The 12,284-nt window shown below is 36.1% G+C and overlaps 1 protein-coding gene across 7 annotated transcripts in view; it reads left to right on the top strand.

The window, feature by feature from the left end:
- Positions 1–12,284, top strand: part of bma (SCY1-like protein bma) — a 751,115-nt gene that overhangs the window by 534,478 nt on the left and 204,353 nt on the right. The gene's annotated exons all lie outside the window — the stretch shown is intronic.

Raw genomic sequence — 12,284 nt, 5'->3', positions numbered from 1 at the left:
GAGGGAACTTTAGCAGAATTTTCCCTATGAAATTTACCTTTAAGGACATCAGGAAGCTCTAAACACTTTATTACTTGCACAAAAATCACCATATAAAAGTAACCTAATATATAGCAGGAGATGATAAAACGTTCTTACCCTCACCATGGTGAAGATGAGCTAGATAACTGCAATTTGGTCCTGTACATTTTCATCTCATAATGTCCTACATTTCTCACATGTATGGATCATTCCGTTAACATCGTTTGCATAAAAGTCTGCGGAGTTGGAGGCAGACCAGGTTTCCGCGGTAGTAATCACGATCCGCGAAACACATAGCCGACAAATATTTCTTCATATCTGGGAAAAGTAAGTAATGGGACGAAGTGTGATCGGGTAATGTGGTAGGTAGACAAATGTTCAAGTCACATTGCAGGACAAAAGTGGATGCTTCTGCTGCACCGTGAGATCGTGCATTGTCCACTAGCAGCTTGATAACGAGTCCCGTCTTCTTGCCTTCTTAGCATTCCATGACTTTTGAAGCAGGTTCATTTTATGTTTACCTGTAATTCTAATTATCTTTAGTGAGTAATTAATCAAGATTACAAAACTTATGGTCCCAAACCACGGAGAATATGACCTTGCTAGATAAACTCTGCACTTTAGTTTTTTGGGAGTCTTTTAGATATGTTTCCATGCTTTACTCATTTCTTTGGTTTCAATGTCAAATAGATACACCCAGCATTCATTCGTAATCACTAATATTTTAATGTGAGTATTCTTGTCCTTGTACTTTAGAGTCTAGGTATAAAGTGCTTTGTTCATATTACACACATTGCTGTTTTCAAAAGTTTGTCAACAACGGAGTAATCTATCTTGCTCTCACTTTGTTCACACGTAGAATGTCATTAAATATGGTGTGAACGGATCATCTGTTTTGTTCACCTCTGTAGTTAAACAGTGTTAAAGATTCACACATCTGTCTTCAAGTAGAAAATATTCAATTTTTGACACATCCTTGGGTCTGTATCCGTTGAGGGAAAACCTTCTCTTGGGTTATCCTGTAGAATTGTACTACCACATCTGAGCTCTCTCTCCAATGTTTCACTGTATCATCACCAAACACAGATGATTAATCTACATGTACCACTTGTACCGATTTTCCCTGAGGATGGAGGAACTTGATCACAGCTCAATATTCAGTTCTTTCAACATGCGATTTTGTAAAACTGACAGAAGAATCCCAGCTCGAATGAGTTTGTAATTTTTAACTAAAAGTAATTAACGGTTTTGTCTCAGTGGTAGTACAATTGATACAAGAGAGTTAACAACTTCACAATAATCCTTCTGTGAAAAGTGATATTTATATTCAGAGTAAAAACCAAGTTAAATGTGAAAACACAGAAGGCATTTTGTTTACAATTCACAAACTGAAAAGTGTAACTTAAGTTTACAGCTCTCTTTATTCTCGTACACTATTTACTGACGCACAATGTACTTTCTTTCGTAAGGTAACTTCAATTACGTGAAACGAAAATGACCAACATGACTAGCTTACGGAACACTTAACTAGTTTGAACAGGTTTGTTAATCTTGTTACCAGTCCTTCAGGACTTGTGAACTCAATTAGAAGTTCTTCAGGCCTTCATAAAGGCTACTGGAAAATTAGTTCTGTTCTTCTGCACAAACACTGCACATATTTTCTAAAACATAAAATGTACCGCTTCACGAGACCAGGAAACATTTATTTTGCTCTTCTGAGCTGCGAATCGGAGCTGAATTTTTGCTTTAAAATAATTGTTCCTTTTGTTTCAAGTTTTTCTTAACGTCTCAGAAAAGTCGTTGCAAGACAATATCATCTAAAGTATTCTTCATTCAATGACATGAGGCTTTCCACAGTTTCGGGGCTACTCACACATTACTGTCATCTGTTAATATATTAACATAAGAATTTGCCTCTTAAATATACAGGGTGCGGCAGAAAGAACGCACTTATTCGAGTTAAGTTGATTTTCAGTTTAATGTCCCTTTCAACAGGGAGGCTATATGAGCTGAATTTTTAACTGGACCAAGTGATTAACGTGGAATCCGAACAACATGAGCTCCACGGGAATTGGACCCGTGTATCCCACGAAAGAGGCACGTACGCTAACCGCTTAGCCACGAGAAAGCTTACGCACTTAATTGAGAAGCAAATAAATTCAAAACCAAAGAAGATACCACAATATATTTATTAGACCTATTATTATTTCTGGAAAGTATACACAATACAGTTTTAAATCAAGATAGATGGCAGCAAGCTGGGTATTTTCTTTGAAGTTTTAAGTTGATAATAATAATATTTCTATGATTTACTACCTGAACCTGCGCTCTCTACACAGTGCATCACTAACATATGAGCATGAATCTCCTTGTCATTCCTCAGAACATTTGTGCATGACCCTTTGCAGACACAAATGAAAGACGTCTTGATAAAAATCGGAGAGGGGTACCATAAACGGTAGATTTTTCTCTACTTTTTTTTCAATATCTCGCACCGTTTGCAAGATTGAGCCTACTTCCGGTTGGAGTTTCTAATTCATGTATGATCATTGTTTTCTTTCTTCTTGCATGTAGTATGCAATAAGCAAATACATTACACACACAATTATTCATAATGTCAGTGATGTATGGTGTTCATTGAGCAAAACACTCCAAACAACAAAGATTCATCTTAGCCTGGAGAAATGGTTATCCTTCGTTTATCATCATTTGGCCATGAAACAAACGCCTGAGAGATATACAAGCCCTGTAGAAAACTATGTTGTGTTGGAATGTATATCTCGTAGGATATGATGCTTTTCTTGTTTAAAATTTCAATACTTCCAGTGTACCCCTAAAAAATGTAATAAAGAAACAACGGCCATGGTTTTTTTTTTAAATATTCAATTAGAACTGGACACTCCACGCAAAATTCGGAATCGACCAGCGAAGACAGCACGTTTCTAGTACTTGTGGTTTTCCACACCTCATTGTCGAAAAGATTGGTGACTAACTAAAACTAACTAACTAACTCTATGGCCTATGGAACCCGGAGGTTCAGTGCCGCGTTCACAAAAGCTCTCCACTGACTTCTATCCTTAGCTAATTGCATCCAGTTTCTACTTTGTATTCCTATCTCTGCGAGATCCATCTTAATATTGTCCTCCCATCTGCGCCTAGGTCTTCCTAATGGTCGTTTTCCTATGGGTCTACCAGTCAAGACTTTGAAAGCGTTTCTACCTTCTTCCATTCTAGCTACATGACCTGCCCACCTAAGCCTCCTAGACTTGACGACCCTAACAATGTTGGGTAAACCGTATAAACTATGTAGTTCCTCGTTATGAAGCTTCCGCCATTCCCCATTCTCGTTCCTCTTGGGTCCGAATATTCTTCTCAGGATCCTGTTCTCAAATACTTTCAGTCTATGTTCTTCCCTCAGAGTAAGCGACCATGTTTCACAACCATACACAACAACAGGCATGATTATCGTTTTATATATTTTAAGCTTCAAATTCCTCGACAGAATTCGCGACGACAAGAGATTTTGAACCGAATAGTAACACGAATTCCCTGCTTTTAGTCGACATTTAATTTCTTCGTGAATATGATTTTCGTCTGTTAATATTGATCCTAAATATTGGAAAGTATCCACTTTATCAAAAGCATTATTTAATATTTTAACGCCTCCACAATTTGCCGTATTACGGTCCCGACGCACTTCCATGTATTTAGTTTTCTCTGCATTTACTTCTAAACCCATGTCCCTGCAAGCGTTTAATAAGATCTCTGCATTTATTTCTACTGTTCTCCTATCATCCCCTATTAAATTTACATCATCAGCATATGCCATGACCTGGTGAATGCCGTTCAACTCTAGGCCCTGGTTGCTATCTTTGATTTCCCTTATGGCGTATTCCAGCACAAAGTTAAATAATAATGGCGACAACGCATCTCCTTGTTTCAGGCCATTTTCGACGTGGAAGCTCGTGGATAAAAATTTTCCTACCCGGACTTTACTTTGGGATTCACTTAAACATATCTTAATTAATCTAATAAGCTTTCTCGGTATTCCAAGTTCTGTAAGAACGTTGTATAATGTTTCTCTCCTAACCGAGTCGTAAGCCTTTCTAAAATTATTTATACAAAAATTGCTCTAGATTAACAATTACATGTGAAATGTTAGTGGTTGTTTACGCCTTATTCATAAGTAAGTGTTTTATGTTCCATTTACAAGTACCCTAATGTTTGTTTAGCAGTGATACCAGTATGGTACTTGTAATAGTTTCGTACTAGTAACGTTACACTTGTAAACGTAAAATAGAGCTTTTGTACATTGTGCAGAAATACTCCGACGGCGGATATTAATAACTATTGCTCTCCTCGTTCATAAGCACTCACTCATTTTAATCTTAAAATTACCGTTTCTATGACAAACTATAGTAAACATGCACCACCCACTCTATTAACATAACTTAAACCACTAAATTGAAACTAGGTGGTAGAACGTTCACCTCCGGTGCTTGGGTTCACTGGTTCGATTCCAGCTCGCGCCGTGTGACTTTATGGTGGACAAGCACCGTGCTCGTGGGTTTTCTCGGGGTTCTTCCGTTTCCTCACACTTTCTTCATTCCACCGTTTCAATATTTCCTCAACATTACCGTCTCCTTTAGCCTAACCGGCATAACCGTTGGACGTAAAACTTAAAAGATAAAGATTTAAATTAAAACTACCCTACCGTACTTTAGTCTTACAGATATTAGACCCTATTTACTACCCTAGGTAAACTTAACCAACCTTACTCTACTCTAGCAAAGGTTGGGGCGTGTTTTTACATGAAAAATCGTTTTTAGAACACTTTAGTTTTCACACATATTATCAATCTGTATTCAATTAATTGGGAATAAGCAAAAAAAACAAAGCATTTCAGGACGTCTCGGAAAATCATTTAAAGCAAGAGAAGTAAAACAATTTTATTTATTTATTTGATGAACAATTGTGAACCAGCACGCAATATACTTTTCATTTCTTTTAGTTTTAGTAAAATTTGTATGGAAAATAGGATGCAATTTAGTTTAGAAAAGTTGGATCAAATGTTCCGTGTCGTACGAAAATGCCATATCACTTGCTATCATACACAACCAAACCAGAGTTGGATAAAAAGTTTGATGTCATACTGGATGAAAAAATGCACTGTCTATACTGGTCTATACTGATTTTATGTTAGCAAATAATGAATAGGAATTGGGACAGAAACCTCAGCACTGAAATGGTATGACCACGTGGTTATAGATTATGAAATACAAATAGCAATGAGCATGGCGTTGGAATAATACATTAATCTTGGACATTCGTTTGACAATATTGCAAGAAAACAAGTTTCAATAACAAAATTGTGCCAATCAGACAAAATTTTACAGAAAAGGTAAAATAGAAAGACCATTCTTTCTCAATATGAAACATATATTTCTTTTGGATCGTGCTGAAAGAAGGCTTCAAGTTGGAAGAAGAATGTTCCATGTAGACATGGTGGTCACTCTAATCAGACAATTCTTCATTCTGATTTGTGCATTGTTATGGCCTTGTTATCCAATCGAGCTCGTTCAACTTCCTTTTCTGTCTTCTATCTCCTCTCTTTCCTGTTAGTTTCAATATCCCGAAGATCCAGTTCCAAGAATTGGAAGCTGCTCTCCAGATTTCGAAGCACAGATAAAGAATATAAAAAGACAAGTATCTTCCTATACGATCTATGGAAATCCGTTTTGATCATCTGTGCAGTGAAACGACCAATCAACGTTCCAGCGAGTAGCAAGAAGTTGGCGCTGCTATGGTTTTCGTCAATGTGACACCATAGTTTGTCATAGTAACAAGCATATATTTATCTAGTTAACTTGTCTGCGAGTACTGCTAGGTTAAATGCAGAAAAATAAGTCAAAAATTAACCTTTGTGCATACCTGTCTGCTACTGATTTGTCTCTGCTATTGTAGACATTACTTACCTTACCGTACCACTCGGCGTTACAGCCCTATGTGGGCCTTGGTCTCTTCAGCTATTAGCCTACATTCGTCTCGGTTCTTCAGTTTGTTAGCCCATCCTTTTATCTTCATATTTTCCCGATCTCTCTTTACATTGTCAATCCATCGCGACTTGGGTCTTATTCTTTCCCTGCTTGTATACATTCTTTCGTGCAGGACTTTCTTCGGCAGTCTGTCAACCGTCATTCTTTCCACATGTTCAAACCATCTTAACCGCTGAGCCTTAATGAAACTAACTGTATCCTGATTCCCCAGTATATCAGCTATTTCCTTTCTTCTTCTCCATTCGTCGCCCTCTCTCACGGGCCCGTAAATTTTTCTTATAATATTTCTTTCAAATATCCTGAGCATGTTCTCATTCCTCTTTGTCATGGTCCATACTTCCGCCCAGTAGGTTATTACCGGCCGAATCATTGTTTTATAAATCTTCATTTTTGTGCCCTTACTAATTAATTTACTCTTCATCAGCTGCATGTTACAATAGAATGCTTTGTTCTCTGCTTGCATTCTTTCCTGTATTGTATCACTCATTCCGTTTTGATTGTTCAGTATCATACCTAGATATTTAAAGCTTCTTACAGCCTCGAAGGTCTTTATTTCTATCTTCAATTCCGTTATGTTCCTTTCTTTCATTTTTTGTGGATATTATCATGTACTTAGTTTTTGCTACGTTGACTCTTAATCACATTTTCCAGCCTCTTTTACCAATTTGATGTATACCTGTTTCGCTATTCTAGCCATTAGTGGACCTAATTTAAATAGAAGAAAGAAGAATTTATTTCGTGTTAGTTTCTTAAACTACTGTATCTAGATTTGGATATTGATTTTAATGTTCATTTTCTTGTCTGCGTAGACGTCGACTCCTTCACCACATGCCATCGACACATTCAAAATTTCTGCACAACTGATGTCAGATAGGAAGAGTCATGAAGCAAGAGGCGCTACTATATCCGTCATGTGACTGGGCATGTGAGATTTCAAGTTTGTCGAGGAATTTATTGTCTGTACTGTCTGCATATTTCTTCTCTGTAGTCTGCAATATTCTCAAAATACATCTCTTCGATGTGTCATGGCTTTGTAATGAGGACAGTAATGTTATCCACAATGAATAAAAAAAACTGAATAAGGTTCAATACAAGAAGAAGGAAATTATAAAACAATTAATGAGGTAGTTTCTAAAGGAAAAATATGGCACAGAGTTTTACTATAAAATATGGATTGAATAACTTTCTCCTTCTTTCGTCTCTAGGACACACAAAGAACAAATAATAATAAAAGAGATATGAAGAGTGGACTTAGATTAAGGTAAAACTGGTGATAATTCAAAAAAATGTCTCTATCACTTATTATTTAATAGCATGTCATTTTAATAATAATAATAATAATAATAATAATAATAATAATAATAATAATAATAATAATAATAATAAGAAGAAGAAGAAGAAGAAGAAGAATGGATGTGTCAAAGTATCAAATAATACTTTTGATAAAGTGCATAACTTCAAATATCTAGGATAAATTTTAACAGACCAAAATAATATTCACGCAGAAATTAGATGTCAACTAAAAGCAGGGAATTTGTGTTATTATTCAGTTCAAAATATTTTGTCCTTGCGAATTCTGTCGCGGAGTTTGAAGCTTAAAATATATAAAACAATAATCATACCTCTTGTGCTGTATGGTTGCGAAACATGGTGGCTTACTTTAAGGGAAGAACGAAGACTGGAAGTATTTTACAACGAAATCCCGAGACAAGTATACGAACCCAAGAAGAACGGGTATGGCGTAAACTTCATTACAAGGAACTGCATAATTTATGCCGTTTACCAAACATTGCTACGGTCATCAAATCTAGGAGGCTCAGTTGGGCAGGTCATGTAGCGAGAATGGAAGAAAGTAGGAACGCTTTCAAAGTTTTAACTGGAAATCCAATTGGAAAACGTCCATTAGGAAGACCTAGGCGCAGAAGGGAGGACAATATTAAGATGGATCGTGCAGAAATAGGAATACAAAGTAGAAACTGAATCCAGTTGGCTAAGGATAGAAGTCAGTGGAGAGCTTTTGTAAACGTGGCATTGAAAATTCGGGTTCCGTAGGCCATAGAGTTAGTTAGTTAGTAATAATATTTCGTCCAGATTCTTTTATATTAATATTTTCAATACAGAGCCTACCTATTTAACTTTTTTTAGCGCTTTTGCGTCAGTTTTTCATTTACCACACTAAATTTAACATACTTGAATTTGAAACACTTACAGTTTTTTTTTTTTTTTTTTTTTTTGTGCATAGTAATCTTTATTGTTTATTCTATACAATACCTCACACAGAATATTCAATGAGTATTTTCCATAACACTGTATTGAATATTTCATAACTCACAAAATATCGTTTTGTTCTCTCAAGAGGATTTTACTGTCATTCATTTGCATTTTCCATTAATTTTATATTGAATGTTTGTCCACAAGATATCCTTTTTATTCTCTCAAAAGACTTCCATTGTCGTTCATAATTTCACTTGTGCTTTCCATTCACATTACATATCTTCACTAAATAAGTCAACAGAGCACTCAATCATTCATCGAATAGGCCTTTACTTTCCTTTTCAACTTCTGCATAGTTTATACAGACAGCTTTCATTTCAATCATCATTGCCTTTGTCCTTTTACTTTCAAGCAACGATTGAAGAGAAGAAAGTATGATTATTGTATAAAAAAAATTCAAAATTTCAACAAATTTACACGTTTCATGGCTTATAACTAACTAAGTAACCCTATGACCTATGGAACCCGGAAGTTCAGTGCCGCGTTCACAAAAGCTCTCCATTGACTTCTGTCTTTAGCCAACTGGATCTAGTTTCTACTTTGTATTCCTATCTCTGCGAGATCCACCTTAATGTTGTTCCCCTGTCTGCGCCTCGGTCTTCCAGTTAAGATTTTGAAAGCGTTCCTATTTCTTCCATTCTGGCTACGTGATCTGGCCACCTGAGCCTCCTAGACTTAATGACGCTAACAATGTTTGGTAAACCGTATAAATTATGCAGTTCTTCGTGATGAAGTATCTGTCATTCGTCATTCCCGTTCATCTTGGGTCCGAATATTCGTCTCAGGATCTTGTTCTCAAATACTTTCAGTCTAGGTTCTTCCCTCAGAGTATGCGACCATGTTTTGCAACCATACAGAACAGGCATGATTATCGTTTTATATACTTTAAGCTTCAAATTCCTGGCCAGAATTCGCGACGGCAAGAGATTTTGAACTGAATAATAGCACGAGTTCCCTGCTTTTAACCGGCATTTAATTTCTTCGTGAATATGGTTTTCGTCCGTTAATATTGATACTAGATATTTGAAACTACTCACGTTATCAAAAGTATTATTCGATATTTTAGCGCAAAATAATTTGCCGTATTACGATCCCAACGAAATTCCATGCATTTAGTTTTCTCTGCACTTACTTCTAAACCTAAGTCACTGCAAGCGTTTAATAAGACCTCTGCAATTTTTTTCCATTGTTCTCCTATCATCCCCTATTAAATTTACATCGTCAGCCAAAAAAGTGATTTTGGACGTTCGTCCGTGGGTCTGTTAGTCGTTGCAAAATGTCTTTATCGTCTAGAGGACGCCCCGTTCAACGTCTTTGGCACCAAATTTTAAACTTATTGTTTTTATAAGATTCTCCAGAGAGGCTTTTCGAATTCTTTTCCTACCCGACAATTGAAGATAGTTTGTTAAAGGGTGAAAATCAATTTTCTCAGAAATGACAAACTGTTTTGTTCATATTTAATACATGAATATTTTGCTAGCAACCAGATAATGTTGTATAAATTTTGGGAAAATCCAGAAAGGGTAATTTATGGTACTCTCGAAAGTGAATTCATATCGGAAGATTTTCTCAAAAATTACTCAGCCGATTTTGTCCACACTTCATAAATAAATACGACATTACTAACCTTACAATGTCCCATACCTAATTTGACCTTTAAAAATACACAAGAGGTAGTTTACTTTTGGGGGTGAGTATTTCCCGGACAATTTTCTCGAAAACAATACAGGCAATTTTATTCATACAATTGTGTTTCTACATCGGAGTAACATGGTAGAAGTCCAGAAGGTATAACGTCGTTGCTTCCCGGACTTGGACCTTCTCGTCACTGGGAGTGTGGTAAGAGAATAGCCAATCACCACGCTCAGCGAGCCACGAGTAACCAAGCTGGCAACACCCCATAAACTTCACTTCAACTTTGCGCGGGAAGTTAACGACGTTATACCTTCCGTACTATAATAACACCCGTTACTAACAATATTTCTAACAAAATTTCAAATTCAAGTTTTAAATTATTATCAACATTTGTTTTAACTGTTTGCTATCAACATGGCTACATTTCTTCAAAAAAAAAATGTTAAAAACAGTGTTGTTATTGTTGGTCAACATTTACTAACTAACTTACTAACATTTAATGTTAGTAAATTACTAACATTTTTAATAACAAGAATTTTCCGATCGCTCTAAAGGCAGTCCAGATAAAAGAATGTTGATAACGTTTTATTCTGGCTGGTTTCGATTGCTTATTTTCCAATGGAAAAAAATTAGAACATTTTCCCCGAATTTATGGACACGTAATTTATTTTAAAGATAATGGTGTACAAACAATGAAATTAAGCTAAGCAGGATTTTTACTTAGTTATGGCAATCGCTCATGAGCAATTATCATTGCATATTTAAATTATATACATTTTACATTATAACTATGTTTGACAAGAACAGAATTTTCGTTTTCTTTTTCTTTTTGTTTTGAAGCAAACATTCTTTCTTTTACGATTCAACCAACTCCTAGCGTAGGTATAATGGAAGCCCAACTTTCATGAACAAAGGATCTCGTTCCTTTTTGTCCCCGTGGTGGCCCACATATGCTGATCACTTAACAGTAAGAACTTTCCTAGAAGCTGCTAAAACATCCATTTTAGTCGGAATATTCAGAAAATTTCGTACCATCGTAGAGATGAGTCATAAAACCCAAGTCAAGCTTTAAAACAGGGTTTCAGAAAACAACAGAAAAACACTACCACAACAAACCAGTTGCAAATTTTAATTTTTTGGAAGTAAAATTCCAAGAAATGTGTCAACAATTCCATCTCAGACATTATCAGATAAAAACTAAAGCTAGGTTGTCACTTTACAAGAGTCTTGTAGCTGTCGTTAAAAAATCTTGCAACCCAATCTTTCTATTTACTGTTTACATATTACAACATTCTGAAAGCAAGAAAGATATCTCCACACAGAAAAGTCCGTTCTCCGGACACCGGTATATTATACAAATATACGGTATCTTCTTGCTTACTATAGAAATCAGTACAGAGCATACGTTATCCGTATCCTACATAGGCACTGCCCTTAGATGTTACATCATGCCGTTGCAGGATGTCTGACATCTAACAGTTTTCGGTATATCACATGCATATACTTATGTTACCTTCGTCAGCTATATGTTATATACGTCTATTTGTATGTGAGATCCTGACCGCCTATATTGTTTCATACGGAAAGTACGTATAGGTGGAACACTTATACAGAAAGTATTATAACACACATCATTTTCAGTTATACGTCTGCTGTACGTTGTCCAAAAACTACAGGAATTACGCATGTAACCTATCTTTTTAAGTACGCCACCTACATTTTTTTTCTCAGTGCAACCATGCAGCACTGCACTTCTGTGGGTAAATAGTGAACCTCCTCATTAAAAACGTGCATTTTGGCGCGCTTCCCCTCCCCATCCGTTGTTTTGGAAATGGCAAAACTGTTTTTTTTTTTTCTTTATGTCAGCGGGAGGGGCGATAGCAGGTAGCAAGCAAGACAACCCAGAAAGTTGGATATAGTTTGACTCCTTGCAAGATGAAAAAAATTACATGTCCCTTTCAAGACTATCTTTACCCTGCATGGAGAAATATTGTAGTGTTGCAAGATTTTTTTTTTTTTTTATGATAGCTATAAGATTCTTGTAAAGTGGCAACCTGCCTTGAGAGTAGTCTTTTGGTGTCACACCATGTTCACATAAATTTGTCATTTTTACTTTCGAGAAACGAAAGAAGAGAAGAAAGTTTTGTAATCGTGAAAAAAGAGTAAAATTCGAGATTTCAACTGATTTAGATGTTTCATGGCTCATAGATACCTAAAAAGTGATTTTTCAACATTTGTCCGTCCGTTCGGCTCGATGAACACTCACCTAGAGGCCAGGTCCGGATTTAGTGGGGTGCA

The sequence above is a fragment of the Thermobia domestica genome, chromosome 17, assembly GCF_964235325.1.
Source record: "Thermobia domestica chromosome 17, izTheDome1.hap1.1, whole genome shotgun sequence".
Taxonomy (NCBI): Eukaryota; Metazoa; Arthropoda; class Insecta; order Zygentoma; family Lepismatidae; genus Thermobia; species Thermobia domestica.
The sequence above is the reverse complement of the archived record's forward strand: the minus strand, read 5'-3'. Positions and strand labels throughout refer to the sequence as shown.